A 25,312-nucleotide genomic window follows, 5' to 3' on the forward strand; every position below is an offset into this window, starting at 1 on the left:
TTGCCTGCTCGAAAATTTGGTTTATAACTGTTTATCTGCTGATGTTTTTATAGCACGCTTAAAACGTGCCTCAGCGTAAGGGTGTCGAACTGCAGAGATAAATGTCGGCAGCTAGGAATTCAGCAAACTTAGTTTAACCCCAACGATACATGTGTTACTGCGAACCTAGAATTTATACTCAATATAGGTAAGGTCTTTGCTCTGAAACAATATTGGAACGATAAGAAAGTATTTGAGAAATTGAGAAAGTATTTTGAATGTAGAAAACCATTTGAAGTGATATCTTTTTGGGCCCTCTTTTTATGGCTACAGATGGTTAACCAAAATGCACCATATTTATACCTTCCTACGTGAACAGGAGGGTATATTAACTTTGTCATTCTGTTTGTAACATATTCGTCGTAGACCCCATATTTATCCGTCTGTCTGTTGAAATCGCGATAGAGCCCATATTATTAGATGTATAGCGTCGAAATTTAGTAGGACAATTTGTATTGTATCTAGTATGGTTAGTATTGAGAATTAGATATGTCTGTCCACGTTTTGGTGTAGTCCCATATAACAGTAACTCTCGACATTCGGTATTTTGTTGATTTTTGCACATTTTCCCACGGATTTGTCTAAAAATTGATATTTGTAGGTCATAAGAGTTTCTAGCTCGTGTGGCGAAACATTGCATGTATAGGTCCACGTTTTGGTTTAGCCCCCATATATAACGATACTCACCGATATCCGGTATTTTGATAATCCTAGTCACATTTACGCACATAATTATTTCAAATTTGGTATTTTTGAAAATTTGATAAATGACAATCCTTAAGGTATAAAATTGTCTGTAGAGGTTCCCGTTTTTGTATGGCCCCATACAACGGCCTCAATCACTTTGTGGTTTTTTGATAAGGTTAACTGCATTATCCCAACGGTCTAAGTGGTATATGAAGTTTAAAGTGAAACACGCTTGAGTTCAGATACTTTTATATTAAAATGTTTCGTTTACCCTAATATGGAGGGTATTAAATTTTTGGCCCGGAACTTAATGTTTTTTTCTTTACTTTATAAACCAGTGATTCTTGAAGCAATCCGAAGCTCGCTATCAAATTTCAAAACTCTATATTAAATCTTATGAAATATTCCTATTGCAAACATAGCGAAGGAAGCGTGTTAGACTTTTACTTCCTATTGGTGATCTGCATAGAATCACATTCTGGATCGACGTCCGTCCCTCTGTCCATGTATTTTTGTAAACAAAAATCAAGATAAAATTTTGTACAAAACATTTGTTTGGTTCAATGGCGAACCCTATTGAATATGGAAATAATCGGTCAAAATTTAGATATAGCTCCCACATATTTTCGCCACATTTGCATTTTATTGTGCACCAAATATTAATATTAGTCCAAATAGGATGACATTTGGCACGTATAACCAAATTGGGCGTAGAAACTAGTGTGTCAAATTTGATGGAAATCGGTTCAGATTTGTTATATTTCTCCTCCACAGCCGTGATATGCACTGCACTCGTAACAACGATACTCGGAGAAAAAATTTAAACATATAATAATTTTGACAAATTTTATCGAGATCGGCTCAGATATGGATATAACTCCCATATATATCTTGACTAGATTTCAAGTTTATTGTGAACGAAATGGGTAATATAAGCCCGAATTGCATGGATTTCGGCACATACAAACGAATTTAGTCTTGAAGAAAGTGTATCAAATTTGGTGAAAATCGGTTGAGATATAGCTAAGTCCCATATATACGTTTCATCAGATTTTTCATGAGATTTTCCGTAAAATACTCTCCACAACAGCGGTATTTGGTGGCAGCTCTCATAGAAATACCTCTGCTAAATTTTATAGAGATCGGTTCAGATTTGGAAAAAGCTCCCACATATATCTTCATCCGATTTCATTCAAATAGGATGGATTTAACTCTCATAAATTCCCCATAAAGGCGTTATATTTTGCTCTACTATACATGCAAATACATAAACGACTTTGGTCTTTCTTCACATTTTTTTTTTTATCTACAAACCGAATACTATTAAATCTACTTTGAATTATCCTGTTTGGACATTAAATTTAACAACAGATACGCTCAACTTTGGTAGTGGTTTAAGGGTTAATATTAAATCGTTTTTCTCTAGTAATTCAATAAATTTCGCCTGAAAGTATGCTAAATTTTTTTTCTGATTTGCTTTCTGCCTACAGGGTAACAAGACAACAGTCAAATGTTCGATAATAATGACATCTATTATGATTATTAATACTGTTGGACTATATTGGTTACTTCGTTCACTTTATATGAGACAGAAAAAGGTATTGAAATTCTGACCTTTTGAGGGTGAGGTACCTGAAGGGGCTCGCAGATATATATCATATACACAACAGATCTTGCGTTAGCAAAAATATTTGTATGTGTGCAGTTTAAAGAGAGTTGGATTCTTATTTCGCTTTCTTTCAGAGATTTTTCTTTAAATTCTTGAACCCTATACGGGGCATGTACAAGAAGAAATGGTCGGTTCCCTCCCATTTTTACCACACATCTTGCGCTGATGGAAATATTAATTGCGCGTTTTATGAGCGCTATTGATATTCAAAATGTTCATCCTTTGTGGGGGAGGTACCAGAAGGAATGTTCCGATCTGTACCATCTTTATAACAGATCTGGTGTGAATAGAAATATTGAGATTTTTCAAATCCGAATGGAATCGGATGTTAATTTCGTGTTTCATGAGTTTCATGGTATCAATTTCAATTTGTGGAGGAGGTACCAGAGTGTATGAATCGATATATCCCATTTTCACAACAGATCTTGTGTTAATAAAAATAATGTGATGTGTTAAATATGAGGCGAACCGGATGTTTATTTCGGATGTTATGATCGTTTTGATTATTCAAAATATTAACCCTTTGTGAGGGTCACACCAAACATTGCGTTAATAAAAATATTGTGATGTATGTAATTTTAAGACAATTGAACACTTACATCACATTTTATAAAAGTTATAATTATTCAAAATTTGTAACCTTTGTGGAGGAGATACTTGATGGAGTGGACCGATATTGTCCATTTTCGCACCTAACCTAGCACTGATACATATAAGAAGATTTGCAAAGTTGGAACAAAATCGGATTATCCTTCCTCTTTCTGTGCAGTAAAATATATTGAAAATTCCGACTTTTTGTGGAAGAGGTACCAGAAGGAATGAACCGATCGCTAGACCGACTCCAAATGTCCTGAAACGGATTTGGTCCAAAGAAACCTAGGGTCTTAAACCGTTATTTCGATGATGTACGTTTTGGTGCCTAGAGATGAATCTTTTTGTGATCCTGGTCCATTGATTATTATATGAATTCAATTTGTGAAAGGGAAATTAACGATTATTGCTGAATCGTGCCATTACTACGAACAAAGGAAGATACAATTGAAAGGGGACTATAGTACGAGAACGAGAGATAGCGTTATATGGGCGCTACGGGAAATCGTGGACCGACTTATCTCATTATACCCTCAGCTTTATGGCTACATAGGGTATTTATCATTTTATAGCACCAAAACGTGTTTCATCGAAAAAAAAAACAAGTGTAAACCCTAGGTATCTTTGGATCAATTCAGCACATTTGGGGTCGATCTAGGGGTGTCGGCCGTCCGCCCGTCTGGTCTGTAGGCATGATAGCTCTCGAAATTCTTATCCGATTCGATCCAAACTTTGTATATCGTATTAGTATTATTATCAAACCTAGTTCAAGTTCTGATATGACCAATATCGGTCCACTTCTTCAGGTATCTTCCCCACAAAAGTCAAAATATTTACAGAAAATATCTTACCGTATAGAACAATAAAAGATAATCGAATTTTGTGCAAACTCTGCAAATCTCAATATTTTTAGGGTCAACATTTTGAATAATTATAGTTCTCATAAAATGCGAAATATACATCCGATTCTTTTCAAATTTCACATATCCCAATATTTTTATTAACACAAAATAAGCTGTAATTATATCGAACCACTCATTCAGGTACCTTACCCACAACGGCTCATAAGTTTAAATAATTATGAAAGTCCTAAAACGCGAAAAGGGCATCCGATCACTTGTAATCTCCACACATCTAAATATTTCTATTGACATAAGATCAGCTGCGAATATGGAAAATATCTGACAACTCCCTCTGGTACCTCCCCTCTCATAAAATACAAAAAAACTGTATTTCTACTAACACAAGATCTGGTGTGAAGATGGTAAGTATTGATCCACTACTTCCCCACAAAGACTCAAAATTATAAATAAACATGAAGCACATAAAACGAGTATCCGATTGTTTTCAAACTCCGCACATCTGAATATTTCTACTAACATAAAATCAGCTGTGAATATGGAATATGTCGAACCACTCCTTCTGTTACCTCGCACCTGACCCAACACTGAATATATTTGATGATTTTGTATTGTTCTATGGGAAAATTATTTTCTGTGAAAATTCTGACCTTCTGTGTGGGGGGAGTACAAGAAGGAGTGGACCGATGTTATCCTTCTCTAAGTTCGATCTAGGTTTGATAATAATGTTGATACTTCTTCGCCAGCCAGCCAAACATGTTTGCCTTATCAAGAGAAAATTCAAAACATTAATTGCTTTGCTTTTCCGAAATCAACAAAGAAAACAATTGTTTTAATTTTTTTTTTTCAATATGAATATTATATTTTGACATCGAACTAAATTTTTTCATTTCGAAATTTAATCACAATAATGTATTTTGAACGCGAATCTGATAATTTGTGGCTTGTTCTTTGGTCACGATTGTCTCTAAATTCCTTTGTCAGAAATCAAAAGACTTAGAAAACAAACGTTAGAATAGGAACACCAACGAAAAAAGACCTCCATTGGCAATTCTGTTAACTATTTGCAAAGAGAATATTGACATATTTTTTTAAACAAATCCAAATAGCTAAAATTCCAATTGGAAATACAACACCATCTTAATATGGAGTCTACATCTCCCTCTCTTGTACACAGAAAATGCTCAGACTCCAATGTTAACAAATACTCTTACTGTACTGTTCAGTCTTACTGTACTGTGGAGTCGGGAAAGTGTAAATAATTGTGGTTGGCAACACTTGACATAACAGCAGTGTATAAGCTGGACTTAACAGCAGCCAGACCAAAACAGAGATACTCTCCCACACACACAAATGCAAAGCAAGTGCACAATCCCAGCGAATAGAACTTCAACAACGGCAATGGAAGCGGACATAACCAAAAATGAGTATCAGCAACAAAAAGAACAACAACAACAAGTGAAACAGCAAACAAGTGAATGGGGCTGGGAACTCATGTGGCTAATGGTGGTGGCGTTGTTGGGCGGCCATACTCACATCCATCCATACATCCATCGATACCCATATGGGTATGCCCAAGAGAGCGTGTGGTGTGAGGAAGTTCATTTGTGAGGTGGCTTGTTGCTTGACTGACTGCCTGCTTGCCTGCCTGCCCGGCTGGTTAGATGATCTCACTTTACACTTTACAACTACAAGCCACGGTTATGGCTGCAACAACAATTAAGTTCGGACTCCGTGTTTGGGAATGTAAGTCAGAGGCTTTGTTTGCAAGTGGAATTAATTATCTGTAAAATAGAGAGGAAGAGAGTGAGTGATTTTGAATACATGTGAGAGAACCTGAGAGCACTAAATGAAAGGCATCAGCTTTGTGGCTATGGAACCAGACCGGGTCTCAGCCATTATCAAACGCTGTTAGCTTAGGAAACAACAGTTACGAGTGGAACGTTGCCATTGAGAGTACATCGAAGCGGATAAACTTAGCTAAACGTTGAAAAGTCACAAAGAAAATCGCCGTAGAAGAAGAGCATCTAACGTGAGTGGGTCTAAAAACAACAACAACAAATAAGAAAAAACTCCAATTACTTGAAGGTGTCTAACAGTAGCACAAAAGTGGAGAAGTGAAAAACCCCCCAAATACAATTGTAGTGGCAGCAACAACCATACAACAAAGAAAAGAAAACTATTTGCATTTTCCCCGTGAATTGTTGCTGTTGTTGGGTTGTTGTTGTTGGTGTTTTTCCTTTAGTGTGTATTTTTTTTTTTTTTCTTATATGAAATTTTCGTGTGGTGTGGTATCATCCGTTCCGTCTATTTGCCTGTCAGTTTGTCTGACTCGATCACTTGTTGTTGGCAATTCGGTTGGTCTTACGGTGTTCGTTTATCCCAGCAGCAGTTAAACCGTCTAAAATACAAACAACAACAACAAAAGTGTGAGGTGTGGTAGTGTTCAGTTGGAGCGTAGTGGTGGTGGAAATAGCAAAAAACAGCAGTTACAACAACAATACATAAATTCTATTATACATATTTTGAAAGCCAAACATACACACATACTCAAGAGAAGTAAACTACATAAACAACAACAAACAAACGAGAAGCAAAGAATATCCATCATCAAGAATAAATCGTGGCCAGTTACAAAGAAAGAAAGAAAGAAAGAAAATTTGTTTCCCGAAAAGAATGAAAAAATAAATAAAATAAAACAGAAAAAAGTGCAAATCAAAAAACATAAATTTTCTAGAGAATAATCGAAGAATTTTGAAATTGACAACAAAAAGAAATAAAAACAAAACACGGCACGCCAAACAACAACAACAAACTTGAAATTGTCATAAATAAAAAATAAAACTTCAATCACCATCCAAAAGAGAATAATTCGGATAATAACAAGAATTTCGATGCAGACTGCAAGAATAACAACAAAAGAATTCGAAAAGTATTGCGTTTGAATGCCAGATATCAAAAAGGTAAATATTATGTCAGCTAATCATCGAAAATAAGTGATTAAATGTGGGAGAGAGCAGGATGTCTGATTTCTTGTGTGAAAATGTGAAAAAAAAATTGTTGATTAATGGTAGAGTGTTGTTTTTAATGTTTCCTGCCGCGATCGAGGGGCGTTAAGGTATATTTTTGGTTTAATACATGAAATAATCACGGAAAAACTTTATAGATTATAAAAGTAGAGCCAAAAATGACGTCACGCGTATTGCTGTTTAAAAAGTTTACATAGCAAAGAAATCTAAATAGAGGGAGCAACTTTCTTTCGGATTAAGATTCGTTGGAATCCTTTTTTTTTATACCCTCCACCATTCTATGGAGGGTATATTAACACTTCGAAATATACATTTTAGAGCCCTCAAAGTATATATATTCTTGATCAGCATAAAATTCTGTGTCGATTTAACGATGATTATCCGTCCTGTGTGTCAGTCCGTCCGTCTGTGGAAATCACTCTAGCTTTCACACATACTGAAGTAGGTTGACAAAATTTTACTCATATGTGTGTTTCGTCTGCAGAACTTTTGGTATAGGGTTCACGCTATATAGGTTATATAGGTTCACGTTTAGTTATAGCCCCATAAAACTGCACCTCCTCATATCCAGTATTTTAAAAATTTTAGTGAAATTATTCACCGTAATTGTTTCAAGTTTCGAATTTGAAGTTCCTAATGGGAACCTATGCCTATGACGGAAAATTTACTATACAGGTCCAGGTCTTCATATTGCCCCCATATAACTGTGCCTCCTGCCTACCTGTATTTTGATGATTTTAGGGACACTGGAATTGTTTAAAATTTCGTATTTGAAATTCGAAATAAATACTACAGTCTATGACAGGAAATTGCATATTCAGGTCCAGGCCTTCGTACAGCCCCCTTATAACAGAACCTCTCCATATTTGGTATTTTGATGATATAAGCGACATTATTCACCGGAATTGTTTCAAATTTCATATTTAAAGTTCCCTAATGGGTACTACAGTCTATGACAAAAACTTGTCTATGCAGGTTCAGGTTTTCGTATAGCCCCTATGTAACGACACCTCCCTATATTCTGTTTTTGATGTTTTTAGCTGCATTATTCTCCGGAATCGTTTCAAATATTGTATGTGCACTTCGTAATTGGTAATACAGCCTGTGACAAAAAAATTGCCTATGCAGGTCCACGTCTTCGTATAGACCCCAAAACAACCGCAACTTCCTATAACATTTTAACGGAGTTTTAACGGATTCTCTTTTTTATTTTATTGTTATTATTTTTTTTTATTTCCAAATTCGTTGCAAATGTTGGAAGGTATGCAAAGTTCGGCTCGGCCGAACTTACTGCAACCCAACCGAACTTAAAGAGTTGGCCAATATTGTCAATCATGTATATGACCTAGGTCTGACATATATATGACAAGGTGCCAGATTTGGTATATATTGATTACTTCCTGTACGGAAGTACATTTCATTTACAAGTTTGAAAAGAATCGATGACTTGTTTCGCATTTTCGAGATATAATAATTCAAAATATTGGCCTTTTTCCATATTCACACCAGATCTGGTGTTAGTAGGAATATTGAGATATGTGATATGTGAAGAGGGTACTAAATTCACATTTTATGATCGTTTTGGTTATTCAAAATGTTGACCCTTTGTGGGGGAGGTGCCAGAAGGAGTGGGACGACATCAACCATCTTCCTAACAGATCTTGTGCTGACAGAAATATTAGTATGTGTCGAATTTGAAAGAGATCGTATGCTCATTTCACGTTTTATAAGCTTCATTGCGATTGAAAATTTTGATCCCTTGTGGGGGAGGTACCAGAAGGATTGGGCCGATACATCCCATCTTCACAACAGATCTTGTATTAATAAAAATATTGGGATGTGTAAGCTTTGAGGACAATCGGTTTCTTATTCCACATTTTATAAGAGTTATAGTAATTATTATTGACCTTTGTGGGGGGAAATACTTGATGAAGTGGGTCGATATTGTCCATTTATCGAACCTGACTTAGCACAATATATTTGGAACCTCATGATGGATCCTCTGTCGCGCAAGCTTTCGGCGTCCTTCAACGTTTGGGCTTATGCTGATGACCAACTGTAGACCCCAGGTGAACAGGCGTTGAGGTTGCGAATGACAAGACATGGCTGATGATGCTGAACGGCAGACTGGCTCATAATCGACCTTCGCTTAGACGAGCTGGTGAACGTGGCATACGATAGGCAAGTACAATTTCAAGGGGAACTTCGGTCATATTAAAGAGAAGCTATCAATTGTGTTGGAAATGCTCAAGCATGTTTTGCGGATTATGGTGCACATGCGTTGGTTCATAGAATCAACTGCGTTGGTTCATAGAACATGTTAGCGGATTTGCTTTTGTGCAGGATTGTGACCCTACATTTGCCCTGAACCAGTCGCTTCGGCTTAAGTACTGGCTGACTGAGGTCGTGGTGCATATACTGACGAAATCCCGCTATAAGAATATTATTAGCATTTTAGCAAATATAGGTATTACGTGTGGAGGGGCATGATGGGATTTCAGCAAGGTCCGTGGGCTGTGTATCCTGTTGGTTTTTGGGATTTTGGACGTGTATTAGTGTTTTCTTCTTGTGTAGGCTGCCCGTGAGGGTAGTCCTGCTAATTTTTTGTACTATGTAGTCTGTTGCTGATGATTTTTTATGACGGTTGACCAGTCCCGGGCTTATTGGAGTGCAATTGGTAGTTGAGATGCTACGAAGCCTAACCGGAGGCTTTATTCTGGTACCGTGGTTGCCCGGTGCCCCTAGACCCCCGGATCTAGGCTGTCAGTTGTTGTTGGCCCGTTGTAGGAGCATCGCCGTTGCTGTGGTTTATATCCAAGGTGTGTTGCATATTCAACCAGGCAGAAGTTTAGATAGGATCCACTCCTATCAGGGAGGTTGGTCATAAATACCATATTTCACCATGGTGGCAACACCTTTAAGGGCATGTGAGGTTAATTGTGGGGCTATTACTAAACGTACACTAATTTTAGAGATAAAAAATGGGTAATGATCATAACTCTCATAAAATGCAAAAATTTTCGTTTTCTTCAATATTTGCACATGTTAAAGTTTCTACCAGCATTAGGAGTGGCGTAATGATGGAATATTTAGTCCAACTGCTTCTTGTACTTCCCTCAAAAAAAAGGTATCCGATTTCTTTGAAACTTATGACATTTTAATATTTGTATGACGTTTAAGTCAGGTGTTTATAATCTCAGTCCACTTTCGGAACTTTCCCAACTGTTTGAAAAATCATAATCTCCATATTCAGAGGTGGATATATTTTTCCATGTAAAAATACAGGTCAGATGCAAAGTTGACAATAAAGTTGCACTAATTCCAGTAACAATAACCATTAATCTCTTATAAGACAAGGGAAAGGGAAATTGCTGAACGCAATTTTTATCTCAGGGTATAAGACATCAAAAATTTCAGCTTGATCGAGTTTATTAACGTTATTTGTTATATTTTAAAGAAAACCATTAATCATGTCACCCTAATAAGCTAATTGTTCAACAGTGTTGCCGAGGTCAGAAATCTGCATTAATTATGAGAATAGAAATATCACCGATAACTTCAATGAAATATTTCTTCATGCACATTTGATGAATATGAAACAGTGCCAAAGGCAAGGAAGTAGAGATGCGAAAAAGATAACATAAAAATAAGTCATGTATATTTATATATGCAAGAGAAAAATTAAAATTTATAAAAAAACAGAATTTATATAAGCAAGTGCAATATTTTCGAACAACTGTTTTACGCATGAAGGTTTAATATAGAAAACTTGCAAGAATACTATATACAGGGTTGCCCATATTCGACGGACCCACCTGGCAACGCCATAACTTTTGACAGAGATGTCACATCGCTTAATGACATACCGCGTTTGAAGCGTCAGTCCAAGCAGATTTTTACACGCCACGCGAGCGCTCTGAAATAGTTGAAATTTACATTCAACAGAAGAAGTCAATTGTGAAAACTCAACGTGCTTTTAAAACATTAAAAAATGTGAGAAGTGCGCCTTCTAAGAACACCATTAAGCGTTTATACGAAACATTTTCGACTGGTTAGGCTCTTTCTAATCCGAAGAGGCCATATAAAAGTCGACCAAGGCGATCGGCCGAAAATATCGCTGCCGTACGAGCCAGTGTTGAGAGGTCCCCAAGAACATCCCAAAAACGCCGTTCTCAGCAGTTGTTCATGGCTCGGTCCACATTACAACGGATTATTCGCATTGATTTGCATTTGTTCCCGTACAAAATTCAATTGACGCAAAGAATGTTGCCTGCGGACAAGCCTCGTCGATTGGAATGGGCCCAAAGGGCCCAAAGGTCCTTCGAATATGGGCAACCCTGTATAATCTATTCAGAATGTCAACTATTTAAAGACAACATGCCATTGTTAGGCGAATTGAATAGGTATTATATCTGCAGGAAACTCCTAGCCCATAAAAAGTATAAAAAAATTATCTTTATTTTTGGAAGATATCTAAGGAGAAAAAAAGAAGTTTCAGGTCATTTGGCCAGAAAATGATGCCGAAATCATAAAAATTCCATAGATTTGCAGGTACCACCCTATAGAGACTATGGCAAATACGGGACCTACACATAAACTTGAGTACTGTTGAAATGTCCAAGGTTTGCGAGCAAAATGTATTCTTGCCCAAAGCTTAAATACATACTCCAGAATATTTTCGCGGTAATAATCGGGATTTATTCGGATGCCACGGTCGATTAATGCCAGCGGAGAGCGACCATCGGCTGTTATGGCGGCCCACACCATCACCATGGCCGGCGCATTAGTTCTGGTGGCCAACCGAAGATGCACATTTACAGCTGACCTCTCTGGCAAGTAAACACGAACATTTTGTTTGTTCACAAACTGCTGGAAAATGAATGTTTTCTCTTCCAACAACTTTCGGCCAAGTGAAACAACTCTTTAGCTCTTTTGAGTCTATTTTCTTTCTGTTGCGGTGTAAGTTCTTGCACTTTTTGGAATCGAGCTCGTTATTAAATATTTGAAGAATAATTATTTCGAATTTCTGCGGATTTTGCTGTCCAATTCCTTGCCGTCGGTCTACCCTACCAGTATCACGGTAACGAGCTATGGTACGAGTCACAAAAGATTTATTCACATTTAAATGCTGGAGTGCTCTAACGAAAACCACAGCCAAATATAAAGAAATCTCACTATCACGCTTGAATTCCATTACGAATAACTTTTTTTCTGGAAAATTCTCAACAAAATGCTCTTGTACGCTTGTAACCAATATAATGAACTATCACTGGAATAATTTTAACAGCTTTCGGACGAGTGGCTCAGAAATGACAGCAGTCTGAATTTGGTTGCAGTTTTTTCTTGTCATGCAATGTCTTTGCAATTTTTTTTCGCAGTATTTCGGTCACTGACTTAGCGCAGGACATATGTACCAAAAGTTTTCTGGAAATTCGAACTTTAGGGTCACGAAAATTTTTAAAATGGTACTAAACTTCTAAAATTGTACCATTTGGTATTATTTGAACAAATAATACTAAAAACTTGAAATTTGGTTTGATAATCAAGGTTGGAAAATAAAATTGATATATAAAACTTGTTTGGATATGTGTACTTAGTGTTTGAACTGTACTTAATGATACTAAATCTGGCACAATATGAACTTCAGTGAACGGATGAAGCTGACATTTTGAAATTTTGTTCTGGGGACCCTGCTGGTGGTAGGTTTGTGATAAAGATATGGTCTTGGAAATTTGTAGTGCAAGTCCTCGAAAAGTACTGAATAGTCCTAAATTTGATACGATTCGGTATTGGGTGAACAAATAGTGCTTAAAATCTCAAATTTAATATTAAGGTGATGAACAGAGACCTTACTATTAAATTTGAGATTTTAAGCACTATTTTTTCACCCAATACCGAATTGTATCAAATTTAGGACTAGGACACGAAAAGTACTTAATTTCGTGCACTTGCACTACAAATTTCCAAGACCACATCTTTATCCTAAATATGTGGAGGTGGTTTCGGAAATGTGGACTAAAGTATTGGGATAGAGATAAAAATTCTGAAATTTGATATTTTTGGCGGTAGTTTGGAAATGCGTCCTATATTTGTACGAAAACTACTAAATGGTACTAAATTTGGTACCGGATAAAACTGTGTAATTTTATATTGCGAAAACTGTTAGCGTCTAGGTTTAGGATATGGAACGGCTTACAAATGAGTTCCAAAATTGTACGAAAAGTACTTAATGTTACTAAATTTGGTATTGAGTGAAGGGATAGATCTGTAATTCTGAAATTTGTGTCACTGTTTGTGTCTGTGGTTAAGATATAAGGGTGGTTTCGTGAATGTGTACTATAATTGATCGAAAAGTATCAAAGACCTAAAATGTCTTTGAAAGTGCTAAGTGGTACTAAATTGGGTATTACATGAAAAAAAAATAGAGCTGGAATCCCAAAATTTGCTATTAAGGTCTCTAATAGTATCTGGGATTGAGATGTGGAGTTGGTTTTGCAAATGTGGACTACAGTTGTACGAAAAGTACTTAATGGTACTAATTTTGAATGGAACAAGGATGGAGAGAAGTAGAATGTTTTTGAATGTGACTATGGATTAAGAGATACAGAAAAACTGTATGGTTTTACTAATATCCTCCTCAGTAGACTTCATAATAAAAGATTGGGGAGACTTTTTGATGTAAAAGGTAAACATTTTTCTACTATTCTTTCCGAAAAATAAAAAAACTTGAATAATGCACAAAACCTTGAAAGTCTGAAAATTTAGTACAGTGTATGATAACAAAAAATCTTGTCAAACTGAACAAATTGTGCATTTTGTTTATTTAAAAGTCCTAACACAAACTGTTGCGAATCTAAAATTGTAAGGTGGACTTTTCCCTGACATAGTATCGGATACATGCTAGTATATATAGATAAGTGGTGAAATGGTGAGGGTTTATATCTATCGGCAAACCGACTGATACTTTTTAACTTGTTACTTGTTATATGTAGAATCCATTCATATCATAAATATAGGATTTGGGAATATTTGCCCAATAAAATAGGGTTTATGTTACATAAAAGAAATCCCCTAAACTACCAAAATCTTCAACGGAAACCCTGCAAAATATGTCATTCTCACAAAATCTCGAGAAAATAAATGCATTTATTTGTAAATGTGTTAACATCTCTTGCCACACAGAGGAGAAGATGATACAAATACAGACCCATAATGATCGCCAGAGAAATTCTCAGAGATAAAGTCAAATTTTAAAAGAGATGCAACGAAGCTGTGCAAAACACGCATGCATGCGGCATATAAGACAGTTGAGATTGTTTTTTTTTTTTTTTGTTCGTTGTTGTTGCTGTTTGTGATTAACTTTCTTTTGCACTATACAAATATGGGGAGTAGTAGCACCATAACAAGTATGAGATGAGATCCAACAACAATGGCAATAAAAAGATAATAGGCATTATAAACGTCATCATCGTCGTCATCAGCAGCGGCAGCATTCACATCAAACAAGTCATATGTGAAGAAATTTGTATGTATGAACGTTTGCATGTATGTCATAAAATAAAATTTTGTGTGAGTGTTTTTTCTTTAATCATGTTGGGAATATGGGGTAGGTGATAAATTTGAAAAGAAGAAAATTAAGAAATGATAAGAGAAGTAAGAGGTGAATGTGCGAAAGCGAATTTATGTTTTTTTTTTTTTTATTTTGTGTAGTGGAAAACAAGTGCATGTCGGTGTTATCACTCATACACACACATACGCATACCCACAAGTGTGAGTAATGATTTTAGTGTGTTTCACAACCCATGATTGACGTTTGGAAGACATGAAGGATTGTCTCTCCATAAACATTGTAGGCATGGAAGTTTTCAACTGGGTCGTTATTTATATAGTTTATTTCTGACTAAATTTAAAATCGACTGTGGTTAGACGAACAATACATATTACGTATGTTATTAATAACATAAATTACAATTCATTCTTTATACCCTCCATCATACATTGTATGGGGGGTATATTAAATTCGTCGTTCCGCTTGTAACTCATAGAAATAATAATTTTAGACCTAACAAAGTATATATATTCTTGATCGTCTGTCCGTCTGTTGTAATCACGCTACAGGCAAAACGAATTAAGATAGGAAGCTAAAATTTAGCATAGATCTGTATTTTGTCTGCAGACAGGTCAAGTTCGAAGATGGGCTATATCGGTTCACGATATCGTCTAGCCCCCATATAAAGACATCCCCCTTTATTGGGTATTTTTATAATTTGAGCCATATTTTTTTATTTTCCTGTTGAGTATATAGGACCACGATATCGTGTATCCCGTAGAGTCCCCATGTAACGGTACCTCACGATATTCGGTATTTTAATGATTTTAGCAACATTTTAGACCGGAATTATTTTAAATTTCGTATTTAAATTCATAATGGGTACTACAGCTTATAAAAATATTTCTAATGCAGGACCACGTTTTCGTATAGCCCCAAGCGGTACTTTTCGACGGTTTTTTTTTTGACATTTTTTTAAGTTCCTTTAAAATGGTGGAGGATATTAAAAACTTCACTCGGCCGAACTTACCTGGGGTTTTAGTTGTTATTAATTAATATGGTTTGAATGGTGAATGAAAAATTCTTAAAATACACAAACAAATTTTGATCCGAATTCAATTTGAAGCTATACCAAACATGTGCAATGCACACCTAGCTGATGCTAAATAGATTGGATATCAGGATTCAGTTAATATTTATCAAACATCAATATAGTAGCGGGTACTTGGACGAGTTGTGCTTCCGAAATAATTATATTTTGTAATGTTGGAATTACTAAACAAATCTCTATATCGGATCATTATACCCTCAGCCACTAAACATGTCTCATCGAAATAACGGTTTTAGACACTCGGTCTCTTTGGACCAAATCCGTTTCAGAACATTTGGAGTCGATCTAGCGATGTCCGTCCGTCTGTCTATCTGGTGCGCACGATAACTCTCGAAGAGAGTATCTGTTTTGGTCCAAACTTGGAACATCGTAATATTATTATCAATCTTCAACTCTTTCTGGTACCTCCCTCACAAACTGTCGAAATTTTCAAAAAAAAAATATTTTACTGCACAGAAAGAGAAAGGTCAGTGTTCGATGAGGTGAGAAAATGGACAATATTGGTCCACTCCATCAAGTACCTACCCCACAAAGGGTCAACATTTGGAATATAAATATCTCTTATAAAATGTCAGATAAGAGTCCGATAGTCTTCAAATTTCACACACTACTATATTTTTATTAACCCAAGATCTGGTGTGTAGATGGGCTATATCGGTCCTTCTGGTACCTCCCCACAAACGGTCAAAATTTTGTATGTAAGAAGCTCATAAAAGGCGAAATTAATTCAAACTTGCCGGATCTCAATATTTCTATCAACGCAAGGTCGTTATAAAGATGGTAGAGATAGAAATTTACCTTGGGTACCGCCCCAACAAAGGCTCCAAATTTTGAATAACCAAAACGAGTATAAAATACGAGATAAGAATCAGGTTGTTTTCAAATTTAACACATCCTATTACTTCCAATAACACAAGATCTGCTGTGAAGGTGTGATATATCAGCTCACTCCTTCTGGTATCCTCCCCACAACGGGTCAAAATTTTGAATAATTAAATCTCGCATAACATGCGAAACAAGTCAGGGACTCTTTTCAAACTTGATTTTTCTAAATATGTCTCTCAACCAGAGGCATGATTTGATATGATATGGAACTTATTGGCCCACTCCTTCTGGTACCACCCTCACAAGGGGTCATGCGAAACAAGTCAGCGATTTTAATCAAATTTCGAGTATCTTCATATTTTTGTTAATCGTAGATCTGATAGATATTCCGGTCCACTTTTTCTGGACAACCTTTTGACTAACAATTATTCCTATAGAATTGTAAATAAGTGTTCGATTTCCTTGAAATTTTTCACATCCCAGTATTTTTATAGCCTCCAGTAAGTTTGTCATTCCGTTTGTAAAACCTCGAAATATACATTTTAGACCCCACGAAGTATGTATATTCCTGATTAGATTAAAATTCTATGTCGATTTAGCGATGTCCGTCCGTCGATGGAAATCACTCTAGCTTCCGAACGAAATGAAGTAGGCTGAAAAAATTTTACTCAAATGTATATTCTGTCTGCAGGACTTTTGGTATAGCCCCATATAATGGTACCTCCCTATTTTCGGTATTTTGGTGATTTAATTGATATTATTCACCGGAAATGTTTTAAATTTGGTATTTGAAGTTCGTAATGGGTACTACAGCCTATGACAGAAAATTTTCTGTGCAGGTCCACGTCTTCGTATAGCCCCAATATAATGGTCCTCCCGATATTCGGTATATTGATGATTTTAGCGACATTATTCACCGATTTTTTTATGTTTCGCATTTGGATATTGTAATGGCTTATGATGAAAGTTGCCTATATATAGCTCCACGTCGTCGTAAAGAAATAATGGCTACATTCGGTATTTTAAAGATTTTAATAGAATTTTGAACGGATTTTATTTATTTTATTTATTTATTTTTTTTTTTTTTTTTGAAAATTGCCAGATTCTTCCCTAATGGTGGAGGGTATCAATGAAATACGTAGGTCCACTGCATCGGGTACATCGTGCATATTTGAACATTTTGCAAAAATTATCACACATCTCATATAAAGAACAGGAAGTTGTCGGTATAGGCCAAATCTGGCACCTTGTAATAGACTTAGGTCAGATATGAAATGAACAATATTGGACAAACCTTTCGGAACCTCCCCCATAAAGGGTCAAAAGTTTGAATAGCCATAACGTAAGTCAATATATATAAAAACAAACAGACATTGTTTGGAGGTATACATCTGTGGGTAAGCCCGACTGATACTTTTTAACTTGTTTTTCTTTTATTTGTTGGTACTTATGCGCTATTTGATATTTTGCTAAACTTTAACCTTCAGTGAAAAAAGAGTTTCCAAAAGCTTCACCCTTATGGCTGCTGAGGGTACATATCATTTGATACGGCCAAAATATGCAAAATCCGTGTCTAGTCATATCTGTCTGCCCATAGCTCTCTAAGATATATCCAAGAGTTTAAGTGCTAAACAAACATTCTGACTTTTTTAATTTTCTTTTTTTCAAAAATTTTTGCAACTTTTGATTTTTTAATCAAATTGACATAAGTAACGCTTTTGCACAGATCATCGCCATCATCGCAAGATCCAAACCGGCATACAAATCAAAAGATCAATGCAATAAAATGAAGACATTTATGTCTCTTCCAAAAAGTGGCACACGAACCGTTGGTTGGCAGTTGTGCCACCGATAACCAATGTGGTGATTTCACAAACCGCCAAAGCTTAAGATTTGTTTAATCCAGTTATTAACAAACAAAAACAAAACTTAGTTGTTTTTATTTAATTTGTGGCTATTGATTCGGATGGCCATAATAATGTTCTTTTGCTTTACGTCGTTTTTAGTTTGTGTTAGATTTTTGTTTTTAATAGAAATTGAGCCGGACAAACAAGTCGTTTGTTGTTTTAATCTAACCGGATTTGTAACAACTTTTTGTGGCTGTGAAGTGGTTTGAAGTGGTTTTTGGTCACTTTTATTTAAAATACAACTAAAAGAATAAGTGAAATTATGCTTCTGGTTCTCAATGAAATTTCTTTTTTTTTCTTTTTTAAACGAAGTCTGGAAGTTGTTGAAAGTGAATATGCCTGTTTATTTAAGAATAGTTTTCAGTTCCTTTGTATTTTTTTGTGAATAATTTTATTTTTCTAGTGAGGGAGCAGGTTTTTATTTCCACAATTTTGGAAATTTTCGAGTTAAAATTCCTCCGAATCCGTGCATTTTGGGTATATACTGTCTTTGGCAATATTGCAAAAAACGGAGTTATTCTTAAAAGGAGACTATTGCAAAAAGTGGACCGATATGATTTATATTCTTTACCAATTATTTAGGATGTACTCCAACCATCTCTACCAAATTTCAAAGCCCTATCCTAAATATAGAGAAATATATCTCATACTATATGGGGTTCCTTTGTATTGTGTCAAAATTATTTAAGGGCCTTAACAAAATTTGTCCAAAGAACTCAAAACTCCATTGAGGTTTTGATCCCAAAACGAGTACTATCAATTCCATTTGGCATTTTCCAGAACCACTATTGTATAGTCAAATTATAAAAAAATTGCAGTGAATTAAGAATCAGTAAAGAAAGTCTTAAAGTCGGGCGGGGCCGATTTTATGATACCCTACACCACTTTGCTAATTAAGTAGAGTTCCACATAACAATTAAAAGTTTTTATGGGAGAATTCAATCATACACGTTATGATTATAATTATAATTTAAAGTTCAAAGGACTAAATATGCCGAAGCATTTGTATCTTTTAAATTCGGAATTGTATTGCCCATTTGGTGCACAATTAATTTGAAATCGGATAAAGATATATATGGGAGCTATATCCAAATCTGAACCGATCTCGATAAAATTTGACAAAGATATTTCTGAGCTGTATTTGATATATTTCCCCAAATATTGTTGTTGCATAGTGCATATTACGGCGGCGGTGGACAAAAATAACAAATCGGATGAACAATATATGTGGGAGCTATAGCTATATCTGAATCGATTTCGATCAAATTTGGCATACATATTTTCAGGCCCAATTTGGGTGTATATGCAAAATTCCATACAATTCGGGCTGATATTACACGTTTGGTGCACAATAAAAGGCAAATCGGACGAAGATATATGGGAGCTATATCTAAATTTTGACCGATTATCTCCAATTTTAATAGAGTTCGTCCTTGCGCCAAACAAAAGATCTTTGCTAAATTTCATCTATAAAATAAATGCGACCTGTACTTTGTTTACAAAAATACATGGACAGACGGACGGACGGACATGCATAAATCGACTCAGAATGTGATTCTATGCAGATCATCAAAATAAACTATGGGTCTATCTCGTTTCCTTCTGCCTGTTACAAATAAATGCACAAAGACATAATACCCTGACCACCTTGTGGTGTAGGGTATAAAAACTGCCAAATTTTTGAGAAATAAAGAACATTTTTTATTAACAAAAATGTATGCCTTTTCTTTGTGGTACATATTAAATATACAAATTTTCTTTGTTCGGAGATTCTCACTGAAAATTGATCTAGAATAATTCTTACTTTGACACTTCCCCAAAATAATGTAGAATAAAGGGAGATTTTGACTCGGATCGGATACGTGTTAGATTAACAGTAAAAAAAACAAAGACATAATTTTCACTTTTAGTATATAAATTTTGAAAGCAGTATTCAAAAGAACTATTGTACCTAGATATATAGTTCATTCTGAGATTTATAGTGAAATGTTGTGTGGAATATGTCTTTTTTTTGACAACTTTCGTCTAAAACGAAATTTTATGTTACTTTCAGGGGGAAATTGATGCAAACATATTTTTTTCATACAGTGGAAATAGAGATTTCGTTTGTTTGGTAATTTATAGTAAAATTTGATGAAGAATTGTCTTTGATGTTATCTTGCTAAAATTATGCTTTATTGGAGGTTTTTGCACAAAATCATAAAAAGTACTAGTTAAAACTAAAATGTGTTTTTTATATATGGCCTTTAGGTAAAATTTAGACTCTTGACGTCTTCTAGAATTGTTTGGCAAATAATTTTGTAGAATATTTTGACTACGATTCCGCATAATATACATCAAATGCACGGATTCCAAGGATCCTTAATCCGAAAATTTCCAAAAGTTTGAAATGGATGAACTTGCCCCACTATTTTGGTTACTTTTCGATGAAAACATTCAAAACGCCGATATACGTCTCTTTTTATACCCTCAGTCATAGAGCTAGAGAGGGTATATATCATTTGATAGGGTCAAAACTTGCCTAGTCGAATTAACGATCTTAGATCCCAGGTCTCTTTGGACCAAATCCGTTTCAGGACATTTGGAGTCGATCTAGCGATGTCCGTCCCTCTGTCCGTCTGTTTGGCTGGTGCGCTCGATAACTCTCGAAGGGAGTATCCGATTTGGTCCAAACTTGGTACATCATAATATTTTTGTCAAACTTAGATCGAGTTCGGAGATGGGCAATATCGGTCCACTCCTTTTGGTACCTCCCCCACAAAAAGTAGAAATTTTCAAAAAATATATGTTCTGCACAGAAAGAGAAAAGATAATCCGATTTTACTTCAACTTTGCAATTCCGAATATTTGCGTCAGTGCGAAAATGAACAATATCGATCAACTCTATCAAGTACCTCCCCTACAAAGGGTCAAAACTCTTATAAAATGTGATGTAGGAGTCCGATAGTATTCAAATTTCACACATCCCATTAATTTTACTAAACCAAGGTCTGCTGTTAAAATAGAATATATCGGTCCACTCCTTCTGGTACCCTCCCCACAAAGGGTCAACATTTTGGATATCCATGGAGCTCATAAAACGCGAAATTAAACACCGATTTCATTCAGACTTGGCACATCTGAATACAGGGTTGCCCATATTCGACGGACCCATCTGGCAACGCCATAACTTTTGACAGAGATGTCACATCGCTTAATGACATACCGCGTTTGAAGCGTCAGTCCAAGCAGATTTTTACCATGAACCAATAAACGCCACGGGAGCGCTCTGAAATAGTTGAAATTTACAAGAAGTCAATTATGAAAACTCAACGTGCTTTTAAAACATTAAAAAATGTGAGAAGTGCGCCTTCTAAGAACACCATTAAGCGTTTATACGAAAAATTTTCGACTGGTAAGGCTCTTTCTAATCCGAAGAGACCATATAAAAGTCGACCAAGGCGATCGGCCGAGAATATCGCTGCCGTACGAGCCAGTGTTGAGAGGTCCCCAAGAACATTCCAAAAAAACGCCGTTCTCAGCAGTTGGGCATGGCTCGGTCCACTTTAAAACGGATTATTCGCATTGATTTGCATTTGTTTCCGTACAAAATTCAATTGACACAAAGAATGTTGTCTGCGGACAAGCCTCGTCGATTGGAATGGGCCCAAAGAGTCACGGGTCCGTCGAATATGGGCAACCCTGTATTTATATCAACACAGAATCTGTTATTAAGGCGGTAGAGATCGGACCATTTCTTCAGGTACCTCCCCCACAGGGTTCAAGATTTCGAGAAACCAAACGCTCAAATCAAGCCAAATAAGCCTTCCACTCTCTTTAAATTTCACACATACAAACATTTTTGCTAACACAAGATCTGCTGTGAAGATGACATATAGCTGCGAACCCCTTCTTGTACGTCACCCACAAAGGGTCACAATTTTCAATATTTTTTCAATATTTTTAATATTGGCCCATTCCTTCAAACTCCACTCCATAGAGGGACAAGAGTTTGAATAATCATAACAGAAGTTAAAATATATTTAAAAAATCGAACATTGGCTGAGGGTATACGTCTGTCGGCAGAACCGACTGATACTTTTTAATTTGTTTAGCTCTATTTCCATAATGTGAGGAATTCCCCCTGTTTTTTTACACTGTGTAATTTTGGACTTTTAAGAATATTTTCTTAAGGGTCTATAGCCCAAAGATGACTCTTTCAAGCGTCTAGAGCTCAATATTCATTGATTTTCCAAGAATATTTGTATCAGGATCTACTGAAAAAAGTCTTGGATTTTTTTAAGAAGGTTTTGAAAGAACATACAGGCCAATATTCTTGGAGATAAAATCAAAGACCCTCACATCAATATTCGTGGATTTTCAAATATTGTTTTTTTACAGGATCTATTGTCCAAACACGTTTAAAAAATTATTGTTCATAGACGATAGACAATAAGGGGATTTTAAGCAATACTGTTTACCATACTAACAGATCTGCAAACGTGGATTTTTAAAGAATATGTTTTCAAGAACCCACTGATCATCATCGAAATATACAATCGTGGATTTTTTACATTTTTTCCAAGAACCAACATTTCCCACAGATTTACAACCTTTGATTTATTTGCAAACTCCTCTCTGCCACGCAGATATGCTCCAACCATTGCATATTCCACGCCATCACAGCAAAATTTTAAATAAATTTTCATTAATAATCGACAAAATTTCCCAACAACATTGCATTTTTGCCTTGCAAATGAACTGAATTACCTTAACCCATTAAATGATCGCCCCAATACTTTTCGCCTGTCTGTGCAATATTTCTCATAGCTGCATTAAACGATTGTTTGTTCTAGACTCCAACACACACACACACTCACACACTATTACAAAATGCTAATAGTTTTGAAATTTTAATGAAACATTTAGCAAAGATTTTATGCTGCGAAAAAAAAAACAACAAAACAAAAAACTTGTTTTATGACAAATAATTAACAAGTTGTTTTTTTTTTCGTTTTGCAATTTTTGTTTTGTTGTTGTTGCTGTTGTCGTGAATAGTTCACGGTATGGGAGTTGAAATCACACTCTCAAAATCTTTATTGAATGCAAACAATTGTTGATGTCATTTCGGTGTGGATATTTGTTCTATTGTTGACAATATGAGTTAACTATTTTTTATGAGTGTTAATTAGCCAAATTACTGTAATTTAAACGTAAACTAAATCCCATACCGATGGCTTAAAACGTAAAACGTGATATGTGTTCAAGTCATGAAATTCGAGTGGCAAAAATGGTGGCAGTAACAAACCTCATTAGGGCAGTTATTACAAAATCATTTTCGGTGCACATGAAGCAAATAACCTAAATGAGATGAGAAAAATATTTTGGATAATATTTTCTTTCTAGGAGAGTTCTAGGGGAAAAATATTGAGAATTGGTTAAAAAATTAAAAAAAAAATAGAAATATTCGTCAGAATTTATAATGTGGTAATATATATTTTTTTCCGTTGTTGCAAAGTAGCTAAGCTTACAGCCCTGGTAAACATTAACATCTTTCTTCATATATAAAAATACTTTTTTTTTCATAAAAACTAAAATTATAGGATTAAGCCTTATTATTTTGCAACAACAAAATATTATTATAATATTCCAAAACAAAAATGCCAGCACTGTTATATTTTTGATTTCGATAAAACTTGTTAACACGACAAAATTGTTAAAATTATAGGACGCTAAACATCTCCAAAAACTTTTCCTTTTGTGAACATTGACATTTGGTGCATCTACTTTGATATTTATACCCTCAGCCATATGGGTAAAGAGGGTATATACAAGGACCCCACAAAGTATATATATTCTTGATCAGCATAAAATTCTATGTCGATTTGGCGATGTCCGTCCGTCTGTGGAAATCACTCTAGCTTCCGAACGAATTGAAGTAGATTGATAAAATTTTGCTCAAATGTATGTTATGTCTGCAGGACTTTTGGTGTTGAAAATGGGCTATGTAGATCCACGATTTGGTATAACCCCTCTATAACGTTACCACCCGATATTCAGTACTTTGATGATTTTAGCGAATTTATTCAACGGAATTGTTTCAAATTTGACATTTGAAGTTCATAAATGATACTACAGCCTAAGACAGAAAATTGTCTGTGCAGGTTCACGTCTTCGTAGAGCCCCCATATGACGGTATCTCCCAATATTCGGTATTTTAATGATTTTAGGGACATTTTTCACCAGAATTGTTTCAATTTTGATATTTGAAGTTCGTTATGGATACTACAGCCTACGACAGAAAATTGTCAGTGCAGGTCCACATCTGCGTATAGCCGCCATATAACGGTCCCTTCAGATATTCGGTATTTTGATATTGATATTATAACCGATTTTTTTAAGTTTCGCATTTGAATATTGAAATGGCTTATGACAAATGTTACATACGAAGGTTCGTGTCGTCGTATAGACCCTAATATAATAGCTACATTCGGTATTTTTAAGATTTTAACAGCATTTTTAACGGATTTTATTGTTTTTGAGAATTGCCAAATTCGTTCCAAATGGTGGAGGGTATTCACAGTTCGGCCCGGCCGAACTTACAGTTCTTTTACAGGGTTGCCCATATTCGACGGACCCATCTGGCAACGCCATAACTTTTGACAGAGATGTCACATCGCTTAATGACATACCGCGTTTGAAGCGTCAGTCCAAGCAGATTTTTACCATGAACCAATAAACGCCACGGGAGCGCTCTGAAATAGTTGAAATTTACAAGAAGTCAATTGTGAAAACTCAACGTGCTTTTAAAACATTAAAAAATGTGAGAAGTGCGCCTTCTAAGAACACCATTAAGCGTTTATACGAAAAATTTTCGACTGGTAAGGCTCTTTCTAATCCGAAGAGGCCATATAAAAGTCGACCAAGGTGATCGGCCGAGAATATCGCTGCCGTACGAGCCAGTGTTGAGAGGTCCCCAAGAACATCCCAAAAACGCCGTTCTCAGCAGTTGGGCATGGCTCGGTCCACTTTACAACGGATTATTCGCATTGATTTGCATTTGTTC

The 25,312-nt window shown here is 35.6% G+C and overlaps 1 protein-coding gene across 7 annotated transcripts in view; it reads left to right on the plus strand.

The window, feature by feature from the left end:
* The first annotated feature begins 5,759 nt into the window (after positions 1 to 5,759).
* Positions 5,760 to 25,312, plus strand: part of LOC131801636 (hillarin) — a 104,506-nt gene continuing 84,953 nt past the window's right edge. For 2 of the 7 annotated variants that reach the window (XM_059120496.1, XM_059120497.1), the window contains exon 1: positions 5,762 to 6,809. The gene's annotated coding sequence lies outside the window, so the exon portion shown is untranslated. Of the gene's footprint in view, positions 6,810 to 20,320; positions 20,381 to 25,312 lie in introns of all 7 variants that reach the window. The other 5 variants (XM_059120498.1, XM_059120499.1, XM_059120500.1 and 2 more) reach the window with 5 other exon arrangements.

The sequence above is a fragment of the Musca domestica genome, unplaced genomic scaffold (genome assembly GCF_030504385.1).
Source record: "Musca domestica strain aabys unplaced genomic scaffold, Musca_domestica.polishedcontigs.V.1.1 17, whole genome shotgun sequence".
Taxonomy (NCBI): Eukaryota; Metazoa; Arthropoda; class Insecta; order Diptera; family Muscidae; genus Musca; species Musca domestica.